The following is a 9,275-nucleotide window of genomic DNA, read 5'->3' as shown; positions in this document are numbered from 1 at the left end:
CCATCCTCTCTCTCCCTCTCTCCTGAGGAAGGAGGGGTCGGGGTGGGGGTGGGGGTGGGGGTAGGGGAGGAGGAAAGAGCTCCGAGGAGTGGAAGGGGGAGGAGGCAGCGGAGCTGGCTGAGTCGCGCGCACCCGGGGCCCCCCACGTTCCAAGCCGCTGTTGTGGCCGCAGCTGTCCAGGGAGGGATCGAGGGGTCTCCCAGAGCCAGACAGCTAAGGCTGCACGCACCGCCTAGGCTCCGGGCCGCCGCGGCGAGCTCACAGCCTCCTCCCGGAGAATCATGGTTGCCGAAGCTGCCCTTCTCTCCGCCCTGGTGGCTCTGTCCGCTACGCCCCGGGCACGATCCTGACCCGCTTTCCAGATGGTCCTCAGTGGAGCCGGGGCAGCAGCGAGGCTGCCCGCAGCTGCGGCAGCATCCCTGCCCCCGCCCCTGCCCCCGCCAGCTCAGGTCGCTGTCACCTCCCCACGGCCGCGGCTGACACCTCCCCAACCACCACCAGCGCTGGCGGAACCGCTGGCTCTGCTCGAAAGCACCGAGAACCAGAGCCCCTGCCTGGGAGACAGCGGCAACCCCGCCCCGCACGCGATCAGCGGCGCGCGCCTGCTGCCTTCTCAGGCCCTGGCCCCATTGTGACGCGGTCGGGCGCGAGCCCGCAGAGTGTCGGGCTGGGACTGGCCGAACCCCTGAAGCTCCGCTAGAGCGCGCAGGCCCGGCCTGGGTTATGCCCACAGAGAGAGAAGGACTTGGGGGCGGGGGCTAGGGGAATCGTCGTGGGGGGCTGCACTTCGGGGTCTACTCGGCTCTCCGTGGGACGGAAGGCTTTTAATCTCCCTATATTTGTAAACCAGCTGAGGGCTTTTAGCAGTTCTCTACAGTCAAGGTCAGATCCAAGCGCCACCAGGTGGCAAAATGATTCCTCATTTTAGCTCCAATTCTCTTTACATGTTGCATCTAGGAAGGAATTTGTCACATTGTCACAATCTACCCTCAACCCCAACACGAAGCCTGGACAGACAGACAGACAGACAGACAGACAGACACACACACACACACACACACACACACACACACACACACACACGGAGATACTCTCGGAATCCTATCATTGCCTTCTCTCAGCAGTGGTATAACAGGCCGGGACTTAGTATGGTCCAACCGTGGAGGTTGGTTAGAAGTTTTGTCTCAGCAAAAATTGCGTGTAAGCCTGGATGGTTTGGATGAAACATCCACACTGAGCTGAGCGTCTCATTCCCTTCCTTTTCTTTTGGCAACTTCCGCAAGACTAGAAATGTTCATCAAAGTATACTGCAAATTTAGACTTCGAATTGTTAACCTTCTTAGACTTCAATTTCCTCATCGGTAAAATGACCCCCCTCCCCATCAGCTCTAAACCTAATTAAAATGGATCTTTTCCCTCACAGTGTCTCAGTTCGTTCCTTCCCAGTCTGAGGCATCTCCAGGTAACATTACTTTCACTGATGCAACCTCAGAAGTTATTTTGAACATCCCCTCATTTAATAAATGAAGCACCTGAAGCCCAGAGAGATTAATAAGTGACATGCCCATGGTCATACAGGTAGTAAACAGCAGAGCTGGGATTGGAATACAGAACCTGGCTCAAAATCCATTCTTTCCATTGTAACCATTGGAGTATGCTCTCTTACCTAAAGAAAATCTCAGGGTTCTGTTCTTTAAAAGCTAATACCATGCCAAAAGTCAACCAGAGAAAAAAATACAGAGTTGACAATCTCCTGCTGTTTATATTCTATTAGAGACAGTCACTTGAAAGCAATGTCCAAAGACTTGTGATTTCATCAGTGTTGGGTGCTCTTTGTGTTGAATCTTAATCTGTCAATACAACTGAGCAACCGTTCTGCAACCTAGAGTCATAGATAGTCTCTTGGAGGTAATAAGACCTTAAGTGGTATGTCTGTAATTATACAACCAGTATGAATCAGAGGCTGAACTTGAACCAAAGTGATTATGCTAACACTGTTTCTCTCATAATACTTTTAAATATTGGCTATGTCCTAGCAACTACCAACTAACTACATAACCAAACTATGAACATTTATATATTAGATGCATTCAACCATTACCACCATCTCTAAATATGGGATATGCCCCCAAGACAATAAAATGTCTGCTAAAAACAACATAATCAATGTTATTACCTTGTTTTGAGTTTTGCTGTAATGATTAAAAAAACACACTTCTATGCAATATGATATATTCTGGAGGGCAAAGGAACTGGGACTACAACCAAAAATCACCTACCCAGCAAAATTTTGTATAATCTTTCAGGGGAAAAAATGAGACTTCAATGAAAAAGAGGACTTTCAGGCATTTGTGATGAAAAGACCTGAACTGAATAGAAAATTTGACTTTCAAATACAAGACCATAGAGAAGCATAAAAAGGTAAACAGGAAAAAGAAATCATGAGACACATTAAAAGTTTAAACTGTTTGTATCCCTACATGGGAAGATAATACTTCTAACTCATAAGAACTTTCTCAGTATTAGGGAGTTTAAAGGAATATACTTAGAGAGCACAGGTGTGAATTGAATATGAAGGGATGATATCTGTAAAGCATTTATTTTTTGTTTATCCTTGTTTTTTGTGGGGCAAGCAGGGTGACGTGGCTTATGTCTGGGGCTGGATTTGGGCTAGGGGACTGCTGGGTCCAGGGCTGGTGTTTTGTCCACTGTGTCACCTAGCTGACCCAGGATGACATGTTTAAAATAAAGTTAAGGGGTAAGAGGAATGCACTAGAAGAAAGGGAAAGGGGGAGGTGGAAGGGGGTAAAGTCACTCCCATAAAAGAAATAAGAAAAAGCTTATGGAGTGGAGGGGAAGATGGTGAAGGAGCGAGGGAGTTAATAAGCCTTACTTTCATCAGAATTGGCTCAAAGAGGAAATAACATACACTGTCAAGTGGGTATACTAATATATTTTGCCCTGAATAAAAGTGGGAGGGGAAGGGGAAAAGGGGGGAAAGATGAAGGAAGGGAGGAAATATTTGGGGAGGGAGCAGTAAAAAGAAAAACACTTTCAAGGAGGGATAGGGTAAAAGAAGATAGGAAATAGAGTAAATATCAGTGAGAGGTATTAAGATGGAGGGTAATACAGTTAGCAATAGTAATTGTAAAAGAAATCATGATCAGGATGCTATCAGGACTATGAAATATGCAAACCATCAATAGAGGAAGAACTGATGGTATCTGAATACAGATTGAAGTACAATTTTACTTGTTAGTTCCTCTTTCTAAAGTTATTTTGTCTATTTTCTTTCACAACTTGATTAATGTGAAGATGTTTTGCATAACTGCACATGTATGACATTGAATTGCTTGATTGAATAGGGAGGGTTGAGGAAGTAGGGAGGAAGAAAATTTAGAACACAAAGTTTAAAAATCAATGTTGGGGGGCAGCTAGGTGGCGCAGTGGATAAAGCACCGGCCCTGGATTCAGGAGTCCCTGAGTTCAAATCCGGCCTCAGACACTTGACACTTACTAGCTGTGTGACCCTAGGCAAGTCACTTAACCCCCATTGCCCTGCAAAAAAAAAAAATCAATGTTGGGGGGCAGCTAGATGGCACAGTGGATAAAGCACTGGCCCTGGATTCAGGAGGACCTGAGTGCAAATCTGGCCTCAGACACTTAACACTTACTAGCTGTGTGACCCTGGGCAAGTCACTTAACCCACCATTGCCCTGCAAAAAAAAAAAAATCAATGTGAAAAAATTTGGTGTTTGTTCTTTCTTTACACGTAATGGGGGAAATTCTAAATAAAAAATGAAAATAAACAAACAAATAGATAAATTAATAAATTTAAAAAACACTTCTATTTTGGTTTCATGTACCTTTAATTATTTCATATTTGTAGATATTTTTAAAAGGGTAATATCACTAAAGTGATTAGCTGTACCAAAGGAAAGTCATTTGAGGATGAAAGAAACTGAGTTGCTAGATGTTAGTATAAGATATACATGTTACGATTTTGAAATTGGGTCAAAGAAAAGATAGATTATGGTCTATGTTGTAATCAAGACAATGTAAGGTCATCAGCTAAAACTCTGGAAAACTTTTTAAGCAAACTTTTGGAGGCAGCTAGGTGGCACAGTAGATAAAGCACTGGCCCTGGATTCACGAGTACCTGAGTTCAAATCCAGCCTCAGACACTTGATATGTACTAGTTGTGTGACCTTGGGCAAATCACTTAACCGTGGTTGCCCCCCCCCCAAAGAAAACTATTAGGAATAGTAAACAATAGATTAAGAACTCTAGAAGATATATAATCTTGTTTTAAAAGCTCTCCTCCTTTGACCATAGTTTAAGTTGTTCACAACTGTCTGTATGTCAAGCTGCACAGTTCTTTCTGTGATTAGCTTTTCCTGTGTCTTAACAGGTTACTATCAAAGAAGGGGTTTTCATCAGATTTCAGTGAATTTCAGAAGTTTGTCCTAGTCTAAACTAGTAGAAAGCTATATGTAACCTATATACTTAAGAAAACAGCTGGAAAGTTTAGGGTACTTTGTAGCTCTGAAGATGGAACTCTTACAAAAGTTGTTTTTCTGAGACAGGCATGTTCTTCGGGGAAGTAGTAACGACCTGGTCTATAATGTTGGCACAGATAAGAATGTCTTCCATATGTTTGTTGTTCATCAGACCCGATGACAGCTCTGATAGTGATCACCAGATGCAAGCTGAAGATGTTTCTGATGCATGATTCCGGCTGAATATAGATTTGTGTAAAGAAGGAAAGTTAGTGCTGTGAAGAGGATGGAATGTCCATTTTGAACTAAAATTTCCTTGAAGAGGAATTATAGGATTTTAGAGATGTCAGGGGCCTTAGAGATGATCTAATCCAATCTCCTGACCACAGGAAAACTGGGTCCTAGTTCCAGTTGTGGCGTAACTTGTTTTGTGGTTTGGGGCAAGGTACAGTATTTCATTTCTCTGGGTCTTAGAAATATTCTATGATTCACTGTGGAGAAATTTTCTCTAAGATATCCCTATTAAATGGTCAGTCAGCTTATGTTTGAATACTTCTAGTGTTCTCTAGTCAACCCATTCCATTTTTGAAGAACTCTAAAAGTCCTCCTTCAGACAATTTTTTTCAAAATGAGTTCCTGTAACTTCCACCATTGGTCCTAGTTTTTGTTATGTGTTTTTTTCTTCCTTTGGAGCAATAGGGACTAAGTAAAGGAGAACACATGGTTAAGTGTTGATTCTGGAATTAGAGTCAAATCCTGACTCTGATGCTAGAGTGTGTGATCTTAGGCACATTACTTACTCTCCTCGAGTCTCAGTTTGCTCATCTGTAAAATGAGTGAGTTGGATTAGATTGCTTCTGAGCTCTTGATTCTAAAATCAAACGGACCCTTTCCCTCAGTACAACACTGGGTTGCTCCTTCCTTCACTCCTCCTGCTCTAAGCTACCTCCAGGCAATGTTTCTTTTCATGCAAAGGAAAATGAAAAACATTTCTCACCAGGGGTATCCTAAGATGGAACAGACTCAGATATTTTTAACATGTATCCTTATGTACCTAAAAGCAGCATTTGGCACTATAGGATAAATTTTATTACTGGTTCCCAAATTGTTTTATGGACTTGTCCTATCTTCCCAACTAAATCTTGAGTTCAGAGAGCAAGAATCACCCACCAGGCTTTGTCACTTTTAAAAAATAGATAAATGAAGAAATTGCAAAGAGGTGCTCAAATTATTTTATTTTACTGGAATTTTATTACATTGACTAGTACTCTAAATAAGTCACTAGCTGAGTGTGGAACTCTTTGTTACAGAGATTTTTTTTTACCGTAATAGAATCTGTTTTAATATGATAATTTAATATAGGTGATACCTTGCATTGGAAAAACTAATGTATTTGGAGTAGATATAGGTTGAAATCCTAGATATGAGTGATTTGAGCAAGTCACTTAGTTTCTCTGGGCCTCAATTTCTTACTCTATAAAATTAGGTGATTGAACTAAGTGACCTCTAAGTTCTCTTCCAGTTCTAAATCTAAGATCAGATTACCCTATAATTACCTCCAAGAACTAGAATTCTATGGCAAATTCCTTGTAGACCTTGTGGACTAATAACTTTCTTCTATATTTTTTCCCTTGAAGGGGCCAGTCATTGGAAAAAGAATGTTTATAATTCTACAGTGTGGTTCTTTCAACAATTCCCACAATCTAAATCTCTTTCCCATTCATACCCTAACATTATTGTTGTTGTTATTATTAAAATCTGGCCTTGACTGTTGGTTGTATTTTTTAGCATCTTTACATCTGCATACAAGTGGTCTGATGGACAGTTTAACACTTCCTTGGGTATGCTTTCTGAACAGCATAATGGAAGAAAAAAATTATTTATTTTGACAAGTTCTACAAGTTCGCAGTTTGGTTGGCAATTCTGAAATACCCCTCAAACTCAAATTAAAATGTATGATATTTATTAACTGGACTTATTAGAAGAAAAAAATTGATGACAAATAATGGGCCTAGGGGCAGCTAGGTGGTGCAGTGGATAGAGCACCGGCCCTGGAATCAGGAGTACCTGAGTTGAAATTTGGCCTCAGACACTTAACACTTACTAGCTGTGTGACCTTGGGCAAGTCATTTAACCCCAATTGCCTCACTAAAAAAAAAAAAAACAAAGACAAATAATGGGCCTACATTGGTTTGTCTTCTAAGGAAAGACATACATTACAAATTAAATAAGTGCATGCTTTAATTGAAAAAAAAAGGTTTTTTATTTATCTTTTCTCTTTCTCATTAGATATTGAGAATTTTTTGCAGAATGAACTTTAAATAGCTGGGAATTATAAATTTTTCTGACTTTGAATTAAGGAATGGTGATAAATCCTTCCAACATTCAATATTATCTTAGAAACTGTCACATTCTTGATGAAAAAAAATGTGGGTAAATGAATAGTAAATTAAGTGACTAAAAGCAATAGCTATTGTTTTAAAAAAAAACTTTTTAAGGTATCTGCAAATAAAACCTAATATAGATGTTCAGACAAAGTAAACAAACAATCTCAGTATCTGCTTCATGCTTTTCCAGCTTTGGAAATAAAAAAGAAAGTTGGGTATGCATGCTGTTACATGAGAGGAAAGAGCTCCATCTACTGAATTACCACCACCTTTCTTCTAGTATTCTAAGGCTCTTTGGCAAAAGACTGGTGTATGCTCTATCACACAAATAACTCTTTCAAACCTCCTGAAGTTCTTTACTTTCTTTATTTTTTCTTTATTACTTTATTTCTTTCTTTATTACTTATAAGTAAGTCTCTACCAAATCAACCAGTTTGATTCAAATCAACCAGTAATTAATACCAATATATAATTAGTACTGATATATTCCATCATTTTAGGTTTCTCCATGCAATATTCCAAGTCCAGCGTCCACCTTAATTACTATATTGAATAATATCATCTTAGAATTGTAACAATAATTGTTGTTGTAACAACATCCTCGTTACAAATTCATACCCAGCTTCCTTCCCTCACAGTTAGGAGGCCCTTTCTATTGTGTTGCTCCCTAACGAACTGCTAATTTCTGGGTGGGAATTTTATTTTTTGTATTCAGCTGCATCAGTTTTCTTTATAAATAAACAAATAAATAAAGTATGAAAATCCCTCCTGTTGCTTTGTTTTGATAAGGACTATTCACACAGGCCAAGATATTTTAGTGCTGTGGTTAGTGATTACATCAATTCATAGGTGGTTCTCAGCCCAGGATCTGGTATAGTATACGGAGAACTATGGACAGAATTGAATTGCCCGGAGAGCTCAGACTAGTCAGCATGCCATCATTTTAGATGTCCATGCACAAACATTTATTAAGTGCTTACTATGTGGCAGGCACCATTCTGGGTCAAACCAAATCAAGAAGCATTTAAATGCTTACTATGTTGGGCACTGTGCAAAGCACTGGGGATGCAAAGACAAGCAGAAGGACAGTCCTTGCACTCAAGATGCTTACTTTCCAATGAGGGAAGGTCCCTGTCCTGTGCTCATTTTCTTATGTGAAAGACTACATGCAAATAACTATGTTCATAAAAGATGTGTGCGTGTGATATAAAAATCTCTTCCAGATTGTAACCCCAAATAATGTTTATTTTAAAAACTCATGTTAATTGCAATCCATCTAAGACCTAGAATAGCAGGAAGAGACTCCAGAGGCTATCGAGTACCCTCTCCAACTCCTTTCTCCACACCCCCCCCCCCCGCCCTATCCCACTCCCCTCCCCCTTTTCCCGCTCCCCAGGCATAAACTTGAGACGCAGGAGTATGTTAAGAGGATGTCCCAAGGTCTGGCTGATAATAAATAGCAAAAGTGTGATTTGAACACCTTCGTGCAACTGTATAACCCCTGCTCGTTCTCTATAGAAACGCTTGCGAAACTTTGTCGCTACTACAGCGGCCGCATTATTCAAAAAGGATGGGGAGGGCAAGAGCGACCCAAACTAACCCAAAGCTGCCTGGTCTTTTGGATTATTAATCATTTTAATTCTTCACTGGAAGCAGAATGTCACTTTCTTTTGGAAGGATTTTTTTTTAATGTTTCAAGCTTTACCACACATTGTTTTTTTTAAAAAAGGAGAACAACGGGAAATATATCACAGAATCCGGAGAGAAGGGAAGTGTCTGGACCTTGGAACTGAAACCGAAAGAGAAGGGGTGGAACCTTTATTCAGATGTTGATTGGATAAAACTTATTACGTGAAAAAGTTAAAGACACTAATAGGTCTAAAGCAAGCTGATCCTCAAGTTCCCTGGTGGTCTAGTGGTTAGGATTCGGCGCTCTCACCGCCGCGGCCCGGGTTCGATTCCCGGTCAGGGAAAGAAGTTTTTACTTTCCTACACTGTTTTGCTTCTGGATACTAACTTCTTTCCTTGTTTTAAAACTCTTCATTTTACTATTCCAAATATCATACTAGGCTCTGGAGACACAAACAAAAAACAAACCTTTCTCTCGAGGCGATAGCATCCTAGCTTTGTAACAGGTCAGTGGTAAATTTCCTGTGCAGTAATTTTTAACCATTTTTGTGTGCCTTCAACTCCTTTGGTAATTTGCTGAAGTCTATGGAACTCTTCTCTGGATAATGTTTTAAAATGTATAAATTATAGTACATACCATTGCAAAAGAAACCAATTAAATTGAAATACTATTATCACAATTATTTAAAAAGAAATCTGAATTCATGCACCTCAGCACATTCCTCCTGTGCAATCCAATCCAAGTATGCACTGTACTCTG

The 9,275-nt window shown here is 40.5% G+C and overlaps 1 non-coding gene across 1 annotated transcript; it reads left to right on the top strand.

Moving 5' to 3' along the window:
- The first annotated feature begins 8,787 nt into the window (after positions 1-8,787).
- On the top strand, positions 8,788-8,859 carry TRNAE-CUC. The gene has a single exon. It is a non-coding gene; the product is annotated as a tRNA-Glu (tRNA).
- The last annotated feature ends 416 nt before the right edge of the window (positions 8,860-9,275 follow it).

Source organism: Dromiciops gliroides, chromosome 4 (assembly GCF_019393635.1).
Source record: "Dromiciops gliroides isolate mDroGli1 chromosome 4, mDroGli1.pri, whole genome shotgun sequence".
Taxonomy (NCBI): Eukaryota; Metazoa; Chordata; class Mammalia; order Microbiotheria; family Microbiotheriidae; genus Dromiciops; species Dromiciops gliroides.
The sequence above is the reverse complement of the archived record's forward strand: the minus strand, read 5'-3'. Positions and strand labels throughout refer to the sequence as shown.